The sequence below is a fragment of the Ranitomeya variabilis genome, chromosome 2 (genome assembly GCF_051348905.1).
Source record: "Ranitomeya variabilis isolate aRanVar5 chromosome 2, aRanVar5.hap1, whole genome shotgun sequence".
Lineage (NCBI taxonomy): Eukaryota > Metazoa > Chordata > Amphibia > Anura > Dendrobatidae > Ranitomeya > Ranitomeya variabilis.
Genome location: NC_135233.1, coordinates 229,300,156 through 229,311,291, shown reverse-complemented (window position 1 = coordinate 229,311,291; position 11,136 = coordinate 229,300,156). Strand labels below are relative to the sequence as shown.

Here is an 11,136-nt window from a genome sequence, read left to right as displayed (position 1 = left end):
ACTGTAAAGAGCGGTATTGTTACTACCGTCACCGCTCTTCAGAGTCGCTGGGTCTCGCCAGGTCTGGGCTAGTAGTGGGGGTGTCTGATAGACACCTCTCCATTACTTACACCAGGGATTGATAGCAGCTGACATTACGCAGCTGACGTCAACCCTAAAAATCATGACACATAATAGAATAAAATGCTCTGGCTGCTGGGAAAAGCAGTAGAGTTAGCACTATTCCCAGACGCTGGGTGCTCACTACAACTGTCATCATCCTTTCCTGGTCTCCCTGAGAAGCATTTCTGCTGTATTTACATGCGCTGATCTCAGGCCACTAAACGAGTGTGATCGACAATAGTGAAGTCGTTCACTTGTTTCCTGGCCTCTTTACACCAACTGAGAAAGAATGAAGGGAACAGAACAATCACAATTACATCAATCTGTCCCCATACAGTATCATGTTATCAGCAGCACAACTACAGTTTACACCGGCGATGTGCTGCTGAGAACATGGATTTCTGTTCCCACATAAACAATCCAATCACTCGATGAATAGGCAGCATTTTGCTTGTTTAGTATAATACACCCCATAGTCTTCCATATATTATAATGTGCACCTCAGTCCTCCATAGAGTATAATATACTCCTCATAGTCCTTAATGTAGTATAATACACTCCTCAGTCCTCCATATAGTATAATACACTCCTCAGTCCTCCATATAGTATAATACACTCCTCATAGACCTCCATATATTAAAATACACTGCAATTCCTCCATATACTATAATACACTCCTCAGTCCTCCAAATAGTATAATACATTCCTCCAAATAATATAATACATTCCTCATAGTGCTCCATATAGTATAATGCCCCGCCATTGTCATCCATGTAGTACAATTCACTTCCCATAGTATAAAGCACCCCATAGTTCTTCATATAGTATAATGCATTCCTCATAGTCCTCGATACAGTATAATGAAGCCCACATATAGTATAATGATGCCACCCCAGAGTATAATGCAGCCACCCCACAGAATATATTGTAGCCCCCTGAGTATAATGTAACCCCCAGAGAATATAATGCAGCCCCCTGATATAGTATAATGCAGCCCCTGCATATGTAATATATGGAAGCCCCCTCATAGAGCATAATGCAGCCCCCCATAGAATATAATGTAGCCCCTCCATAGAATATAATACAGCACCCCATAGAATGTAATACAGCCCACCCCCATAGAATGTAATGCAGCCAGCCACCCATAGAATGCAATGCAGCCAGCCCTTATAGAATGCAATGCAGCCAGCCAGCCATAGAATGTAATGCAGCCAGCCCCCATAGAATGTAATGCAGCCAGCCACCCATAGAATGTAATGCAGTCACCCCCCATAGAATGTAATGCAGCCAGCCCCCATAGAATGTAATACAACACAGCCCCCATAGAATGTAATGCAGCCAGCCACCCATAGAATGCAATACAACACAGCCCCCATATAATGTAATGCAGCCAGCCACCCATAGAATGTAATACAGCCAGCTCCCATAGAATGTAATGCAGCACAGCCCCCATAGAATGTAATGCAGCACAGCCCCCATAGAATATAATGCAGCACAGCCCCCATAGAATGTAATGCAGCCATCCCCCATAGAATGTAATGTAGCACAGCCCCCATAGAATGTAATGCAGCACAGCCCCCATAGAATGTAATGCAGCACAGCCCCATAGAATGTAATGCAGCACAGCCCCCATAGAATGTAATGCAGCACAGCCGCCATAGAATGTAATGCAGCCATCCCCCATAGAATGTAATGTAGCACAGCCCCCATAGAATGTAATGCAGCCATCCCCCATAGAATGTAATGTAGCACAGCCCCCATAGAATGTAATGCAGCACAGCCCCCATAGAATGTAATGCAGCACAGCCCCCATAGAATGTAATGCAGCCAGCCTCCATAGAATGTAATGCAGCACAGCCCCCATAGAATGTAATGCAGCACAGCCCCCATAGAATGTAATGCAGCACAGCCCCCATAGAATGTAATGCAGCACAGCCCCCATAGAATGTAATGCAGCATAGCCCCCATAGAATGTAATGCAGCACAGCCCCCATAGAATGTAATGTAGCACAGCCCCCATAGAATGTAATGCAGCACAGCCCCCATAGAATGTAATGCAGCACAGCCCCCATAGAATGTAATGCAGCACAGCCCCCATAGAATGTAATGCAGCCAGCCACCCATAGAATGTAATACAACACAGCCCCCATAGAATGTAATACAGTACAGCCCCCATAGAATGTAATACAGCACAGCCCCCATAGAATGTAATGCAGCACAGCCCCCATAGAATGTAATGCAGCACAGCCCCCATAGAATGTAATACAGCCAGCCCTTATAGAATGTAATGCAGCCAGCCAGCCATAGAATGTAATGCAGCCAGCCCCCATAGAATGTAATGCAGCCAGCCACCATAGAATGTAATGCAGCCAGCCCCCATAGAATGTAATACAGCACAGCCCCCATAGAATGTAATGCAGCACAGCCCCCATAGAATGTAATGCAGCCAGCCACCCATAAAATGTAATACAGCCAGCTCCCATAGAATGTAATTCAGCACAGCCCCCATAGAATGTAATGCAGCACAGCCCTTATAGAATGTAATGCAGCACAGCCCCCATAGAATGTAATGCAGCCATCCCCCATAGAATGTAATGTAACACAGACCCCATAGAATGTAATGCAGCACAGCCCCCATAGAATGTAATGCAGCACAGCCCCCATAGAATGTAATGCAGCACAGCCCCCATAGAATGTAATGCAGCACAGCCCCCATAGAATGTAATGCAGCACAGCCCCCATAGAATGTAATGCAGCACAGCCCCTATAGAATGTAATGCAGCACAGCCCCCATAGAATGTAATGCAGCCATCCCCCATAGAATGTAATGTAGCACAGCCCCCATAGAATGTAATGCAGCACAGCCCCCATAGAATGTAATGCAGCCAGCCACCCATAGAATGTAATACAACACAGCCCCCATAGAATGTAATACAGTACAGCCCCCATAGAATGTAATACAGCACAGCCCCCATAGAATGTAATGCAGCACAGCCCCCATAGAATGTAATGCAGCACAGCCCCCATAGAATGTAATGCAGCACAGCCCCCATAGAATGTAATGTAGCACAGCCCCCATAGAATGTAATGTAGCACAGCCCCCATAGAATGTAATGCAGCACAGCCCCCATAGAATGTAATGCAGCACAGCCCCCATAGAATGTAATGCAGCCATCCCCCATAGAATGTAATGTAGCACAGCCCCCATAGAATGTAATGCAGTCAGCCCCCATAGAATGTAATGCAGCACAGCCCCCATAGAATGTAATGCAGCCAGCCACCCATGGAATGTAATACAACACAGCCCCCATAGAATGTAATACAGCACAGCCCCCATAGAATGTAATACAGCACAGCCCCCATAGAATGTAATACAGCACAGCCCCCATAGACTGTAATGCAGCACAGCCCCCATAGAATGTAATGCAGCCAGCCCCCATAGAATGTAATGCAGCCATCCCCCATAGAATGTAATGTAGCACAGCCCCCATAGAATGTAATGCAGTCAGCCCCCATAGAATGTAATGCAGCACAGCCCCCATAGAATGTAATGCAGCCAGCCACCCATGGAATGTAATACAACACAGCCCCCATAGAATGTAATACAGCACAGCCCCCATAGAATGTAATACAGCACAGCCCCCATAGAATGTAATACAGCACAGCCCCCATAGACTGTAATGCAGCACAGCCCCCATAGAATGTAATGCAGCCAGCCCCCATAGAATGTAATGCAGCACAGCTCCCATAGAATGTAATGCAGCACAGCCCCCATAGAATGTAATGCAGCCAGCCATCCATAATAAAATGTAATGCAGCCAGCTCCCATAGAATGTAATGCAGCCATCCCCCATAGAATGTAATACAGCACAGCCCCCATAGAATGTAATGCAGCACAGCCCCCATAGAATGCAATGCAGCCATCCCCCATAGAATGTAATACAGCACAGCCCCCAAAGAATGTAATACAGCACAGCCCCATAGAATGTAATACAACACAGCCCCCATAGAATGTAATGCAGCACAGCCCCCATAGAATGTAATGAGGCGCAGCCCCCATAGAATGTAATGCAGCCATCCCCCATAGAATGTAATGCAGCACAGCCCCCATAGAATGTAATGCAGTCAGCCCCCATAGAATGTAATGCAGCACAGCCCCCATAGAATGTAATGCAGCCAGCCACCCATAGAATGTAATACAACACAGCCCCCATAGAATGTAATACAGCACAGCCCCCATAGAATGTAATACAGCACAGCCCCCATAGAATGTAATACAGCACAGCCCCCATAGAATGTAATACAGCACAGCCCAGCGTGCCCAGCGCTGCTCCTGGCTCCGGTCTCAGCAGCTGCAGTCTGCCCGGTCACACAGCAGGTGCGCGATGATGTTACGTTATCGCGCACCCGCAGTGTCAGCGCCAGGCAGAGCGAGGAATGATGGGAGAGGGAGCGTCTGCAGAGGCTCTCTCCTCCATCATTGCATTCAACTGTACCGGCATCATAGATGCCGGTATAGTTGAATGCGGCGGCGCTGGTGGGGGGGGGGGTAGTCGGGGCTGGCGAGCGGCCCACGAATTCCAGAGGCCCTTCTGGCATTTGCCAGAACTGCCCGATGGCCAGTCCGGCCCTGCAGAGGGAAGAGGACCCTGCCCTCGCGGGCTTACATTCTACAGGATTATGGGGAAGGAGACAGAAGGTCGGGGGTTGCAGTAGCTCCGATGGTGTTGAGGTGGCCGTGTGATCATTACAGGTTGTAAGCTTTTTTGAAGGGATGGGTTTTCAGGTTCCGTCTGAAAGATCCAAATGTATTGCATAACCGGACGTGTTGGGCTGCAGAATTCCAGAGGATGGGGGATATTCAGGAAAAATCTTGGAAGCGATTGGATGAGGAGCGAATTAGCATGGAGGCGAGAAGGAGGTCTCTCTGAGGACCAGAGATTATGTGAGGGAAGATATGGAGAGGTTAGTTCGGAAATGTATGGAGGAGAAAGGTTATGGATGGCTTTGTAGGTCAGTGTTAGTAGTTTAAACTAGATACTCTGGGAAATTGGGAGCCAGTGAAGGGATTTGCAAAGAGGGGAAGTAGGAGTGTAGCGAGGAGAGAGATTAATTAGTTGGGCAGCAGGGTTAAGGATGGACTGGAGAGGTGCGAGAGTGTTAGAAGGTAGGCCACAGAGGAGGATGTTGCAGTAGTCAAGGCGGGAGATGATGAGGTCATGCACAAGCATTTTGGTAGATTGAGGGTTGAGGAAAAAACAGATTCTGGACATGTGAACTGAAGAAAAAAATGCGGCAGCACTCACCAGTATGGTGCGGTAACGGTCCTTTATTTGGCAGACAAAACTTTAAAACGAAATCTTCACGGCATTGGGGGATGTGCAAAGGAAGAGGTGAGCAGGGAACGACGACGGCAACCGTTTCGCGCTAATCCAGCGCTTCTACGGATTCTGGATTAGCGCAAAACGATTGCCGTCGTCGTTCCCTGCTCACCTCTTCCTTTGCACATCCCCCGATGCCGTGAAGATTTCGTTTTAAAGTTTTGTCTGCCAATAAAGGACCGTTACCGCACCATACTGGTGAGTGCTGCCGCATTTTTTTCTTCAGTTCACATTTTTGTATAGACTTTGTTCTCTGCGAGCACCTCCAGCACTTAAGAAGAGTACTCATCTACAGACACCATTAGTGGACTTAATGTCCTTCGCTCATATACAAGTGGCTGTGCGGCTTCATTTTCTCTATTGTTCACGCTCAGATTCTGGACATATTTTTGAGCTGGAGGCGACAGGAGGTGGCGAGAGCTTGGATGTGCGGTTTGAAGGACAGGGATGAGTCAAGGGTTACTTTCCGGGACGGGGAAAGTGTTTAATAAATAATAATCTTTATTTTTATATAGCGCTAACATATTCCGCAGCACTTTACAGTTTTGCACACACTGTCCCCAATGGGGCTCACAATCTAAATTCCCTATCAGTATGTCTTTGGAATGTGGGAGGAAACCGGAGTACCCGGAGGAAACCCACACAAACACGAAGAGAACATACAAACTCCTTGCAGATGTTGTCCTTGGTGGGATTAGAACCCAGGACTCCAGCGCTGCAAGGTTGCAGTGCTATCGACTGAGCCACTGTGCTGCCCACTTACAATTTACACTTACAATTATTAACATAGGAATCTGTATTTAGTACTTTTAACCCTTTAATGGACAATTATATTTTTATTGTGTAGAAGCGACAAAACATAAAAAATTATATAAATGTGGTATCACTGTAACTGTACTGACCCAAAGAATAATGCTGCCTTATCAATTTTACCACATGGTAAATGGCAAGAAACAAAAGCAATCCCTGACCCGAAGAGTAAAGTCATCTAATGACTTATACTGCACGAAGAATGACGTAAAAATAATAAATAAAATAAAATCTTCACCTGTTGTTGATTTGTTCATTCTGCCTCCCAAAGATCATAGTAAGGCTAGGCTCATATTTGTCCTGCGCTCTGCGCTGAGCGCTTACATCTGGGTTTCTGTGTACATCTCTGAAATACGTGATTCAGATGGAATCCCCAGCTGAATATTCCCTATAATGAGGCAGGTGTACACACTGCAGATGCCGTTTGTCCTATGATCCGGCCATGCCCTTCTTTTTAGGCCTGCAAAAAAGCGAGGCCACACTTTTGTGTACCTCTTAACCCCTTTCTGACCTCGGACAGGATAGTACGTCCGAGGTCAGAAGCCCCGCTTTGATGCGGGCTCCGGCGGTGAGCCCGCATCAAAGCCGGGACATGTCAGCTGTTTTGAACAGCTGACATGTGCCCGTAATAGGCGCGGGCAGAATCGCGATCTGCCCGCGCCTATTAACTAGTTAAATGCCGCTGTCAAATGCATACAGCGGCATTTAACTACCGCTTCCGGCCGGGCGGCTGGAAGTGATCGCATCGCCGACCCCCGTCACATGATCGGAGGTCGGCGATGCTTCAGCAGTGTAACCATAGAGGTCCTTGAGACCTCTATGGTTACTGATTCCCGGCAGCTGTGAGTGCCACCCTGTGGTCGGCGCTCACAGCATACCTGCATTTCTGCTACATAGCAGCGAACATCAGATCGCTGCTATGTAGCAGAGCCGATCGCGTTGTGCCTGCTTCTAGCCTCCTATGGAGGCTATTGAAGCATGGCAAAAGTTAAAAAAAGTAAAAAAAATGTGAAAAAAATAAAAAAAATATAAAAGTTTAAATCACCCCCCTTTCGCCCCAATCAAAATAAATCAATAATAAAAAAATCAAACCTACACATATTTGGTATCGCTGCGTTCAGAATCGCCCGATCTATCAATAAAAAAAGCATTAACCTGATCGCTAAACGGCGTAGCGAGAACAAAATTCAAAACGCCAGAATTACGTTTTTTTGGTCGCCGCGACATTGCATTAAAATGCAATAACGGGCGATCAAAAGAACGTATCTGCACCAAAATGCTATCATTACAAACACCAGCTTGGCACGCAAAAAATAAGCCCTCAACCGACCCCAGATCATGAAAAATGGAGACGCTACGAGTATCGGAAAATGGCGCAATTTATTTTATTTTTTTTAGCAAAGTTTGGAATTTTTTTTCACCACTTAGATAAAAAATAACCTAGCCATGTTAGGTGTCTATGAACTCGTACTAACCTGAAGAAGCATAATGGTAGGTCAGTTTTAGCATTTAATGAACCTAGCAAAAAAGCCAATCAAAAAACAAGTGTGGGATTGCACTTTTTTTGCAATTTCACCGCACTTGGAATTTTTTTCCCGTTTTCTAGTACACGACATGCTAAAACCAATGATGTTGTTCAAAAGTACAACTCGTCCCGCAAAAAATAAGCCCTCACATGGCCATATTGACGGAAAAATAAAAAAGTTATTGCTCTGGGAAGGAGGGGAGCGAAAAACGAACACAGAAAAATGGAAAATCCCAAGGTCATGAAGGGGTTAAAAGCGGATTTCACCAAATAGAAGCCACACAGAGTCCAGAGCAACGCTGTAGCCTCATTAGATTTAGATTGAAACCCCGATGTAAGTGCTCAGCGTAGAGTGCAGTATAAATGTGAAATGATCCAAAATGTTCTGTACCCCAAAATGGCAGCAATACAATCTTCTACTCAACCCACAAAAAAACAAGTCCCCACTCAGGTCCATCATCTGTTATCTGAAATATAGAGGGTGTCCACATTACTGGCAGCACAAATGGTCTGGAAATGTGACGCGACTCCCACCTTAATAAATCCTGCTAACTCTGTTCTCTCAAATCCAAATGCCCCCTTCCCTTCTGAGCCCCTGGGGTGCCTAACCTGCAGTTAGCGTCCACATGTTTTGCATTTCTGTAGCAAGGAGAGCCCACTTAATTTACGGGGTGCGTGTCTCCAGAAGAACAAGTTGTTGCCTATAACAACTTGGCATCTATTCACCACTTTATTTCAGTCCATGTAGTGTGTGTAAATTTGCTCATGTAAACTTTACTACTTCTTCATGTAAGAAAATACCTTCACAAATCAATCGTTCTTATTTTTGTTTGTTCGTGTGCAACCATATTTTAATCAGTCACTTTTGAGTTATGCTGTAACCTATACTGTGTGGTTGGATGTGCCCTAGGGAGTCTCACAACTATCTTGTGTAATCAACCAATCACTAATTTTGTGATATGTATGCCTATTTGCTATTGGACTTTTTAATGTTCTTTCTATGTATAACTATGGTTGCTTGTAACAAGCAGATACTCTTCCGTTGTTCTATCTTAGCCGATGTTGTGTTGGTAAATTTACTCATGAAGGACTTAGGCTACGTTCACATTTGCGTTGTGCGGCGCAGCGTCGGCGACGCAACGCACAATGCATGCAAAACGCAGCTTTTTGTGACACATGCGTCCAATTTTGGCATGATTTTCGGCGCCAAAAAAATGCATCATGCAGCGTCCTGTGCGCCCTGACGCTTGCACCAAAAATGACGCATGCGTCACAAAACGCAAGACAACGCATATCCATGCGCCCCCATGTTAAATATAGGGGCGCATGACGCATGCGCCGCTATGCGTCGCCGAACCTGCGCCCGACGCAACGCAAATGTGAACGTAGCCTTACAATTACACCATGTAAGCAATCGCTACTTCCTTTGATTTAGTGCTGTATGAATATTTGTTTCTTCCATTAATGCCTGCACTTGTGTAGTATTATTCCCTTCCCCATTAAAATAGTCCATCTGATAAGCACACTTTCCGATTTGTGATCATAAGGCTCTGACACTCATACTCGTTTGCCGAAAGGCATCCCTACTGTGCAGGTGCTAATATGTGACAAGTTTGTTTCGCCTTACATCCTAATGCGTATGCGCTTTTGCCGCCATGTGACCATAAGGTCCTGTTCTATACAGGTCCTTTCATTCATGTATTGTTGCCGTAAGGCTTTCCCATTGCGCATGTGCTAATAGGTGACTTACAGGTCATTTTTTACATCTAGTGCGCTTGTGCCGACACGTGACCACAAGGTCTTGTTCTATACAGGTCCCTTTATTCATTCTTTAGGTCACGTCCAAAGGGATTTTCACATTGCGCATGCGCTTACATGTGACCCACAGGTCCTGTAAGTTGTTCTGCTTATGTGCATGCGCCGCTTTTGATGTAATTAGGGTATCTGGGATGCACAAGCGCACTTATGCCACCCAGCATGTACTCGGAAGTGACCGCCTTTCTTCTGCGCACTTGCGTAGCTGCTGCTTCCGGACGCTACCCTACCTGTCTCATAGGTAATTTATTTGATTATATAAGTTGACAAACAACCCTTCCTTCTCTACTTTCCTTTGAGGAAGTCACACTTTGTGGCGATAAGCATGGGGCTTTTTCCTCCACACATCCTGGTGTGAACGGGTGATTTCCATTTAATACCTCTACCAAACAGGTCTTATACAGTCTTGCTTTCCTGGATTCTGTTGTCCTTCTATTGTATGTGTTGTATCCCTCATTCTTGGGATACCACAAGATTTGCCTCTTTCCCACCTATTACATTTCAGGAATTATCCTTGTTTGGGGGCTCAATGGCTTAGGACTATGTATTATCTTTCTGTCTCTACTTGTTCATGTTTATAACCTATGAATTGTATTATATTGCCTGCCATGATTTTTGAACAGTTACTTCCCCAGGACATTTTAAGTGTGCAATATTTATAGCACACTCCGATGCACACAGTGAAGGAGTCTGGACAGTCCTTAAACTGTATGGTCCTCCAGTTGTTATTTACAGTAGCCCTTTGGCTTTTTTACTTGTTTTTAAAAACATTTTTGTCTTTCTTGTATTTGTGAATTTCAATAAATATAATTTATTTTTGTTTACTAAGGTTGCCATTGTTTACACACTTCTTGTTCTTCCATTTATCTCTCCAGAAGAACAAGCTGGGCACAATGTAATAATAATAATAATTATTTTATTTCTATAGCGCCGACATATTCCGCAGCACTTTACATTTTAGAGGGGACTTATGCAGACAATAAAATACATTACAGAATAACAATAATCACATAAATCCAGAGATACCAAGAGGAATTAGGGCCCTGCTCGCAAGCTTACAATCTATGAGGAAATAGGGGAGACACGAAAGGTGGATTGTAACAATTGCTTTCAATGTTCTGATCAGCCATATTATAAGAAATCAGGTGTTCCTGTAATGCTGCATGAACTGGTTTTCAAACAGAATATGTAAAAGTAAAGACACATAGGGCTATTAAATGCATAAAGCATGTGGAAACATGATACAAGTAACCTGGTTATGGGAAAATATCCCCTTGTGAAATTGTAAAATTTGGGGCTAAAACATTATAGTGGTAAAAATGTAATTATTTTTTCTTTACCGCCCAATGGTATAAAATTCTGTGACACACCTGTGGTGTCAGTATGATCACTGCACCCCTAGATGATTTAATTAAGAGATGTAGTTTGTAAAAGGAGGTCACTTATTGGGAGCTTATTGTTCTAGCACCATAGGGGCTCTGCCAATCTGACTTGGCACCCACA

At 44.9% G+C, this 11,136-nt stretch overlaps 1 protein-coding gene across 2 annotated transcripts in view; it reads left to right on the top strand.

Annotated features, from left to right (window-relative positions):
• Positions 1–11,136, top strand: part of FPGS (folylpolyglutamate synthase) — an 87,545-nt gene that overhangs the window by 43,851 nt on the left and 32,558 nt on the right. The gene's annotated exons all lie outside the window — the stretch shown is intronic.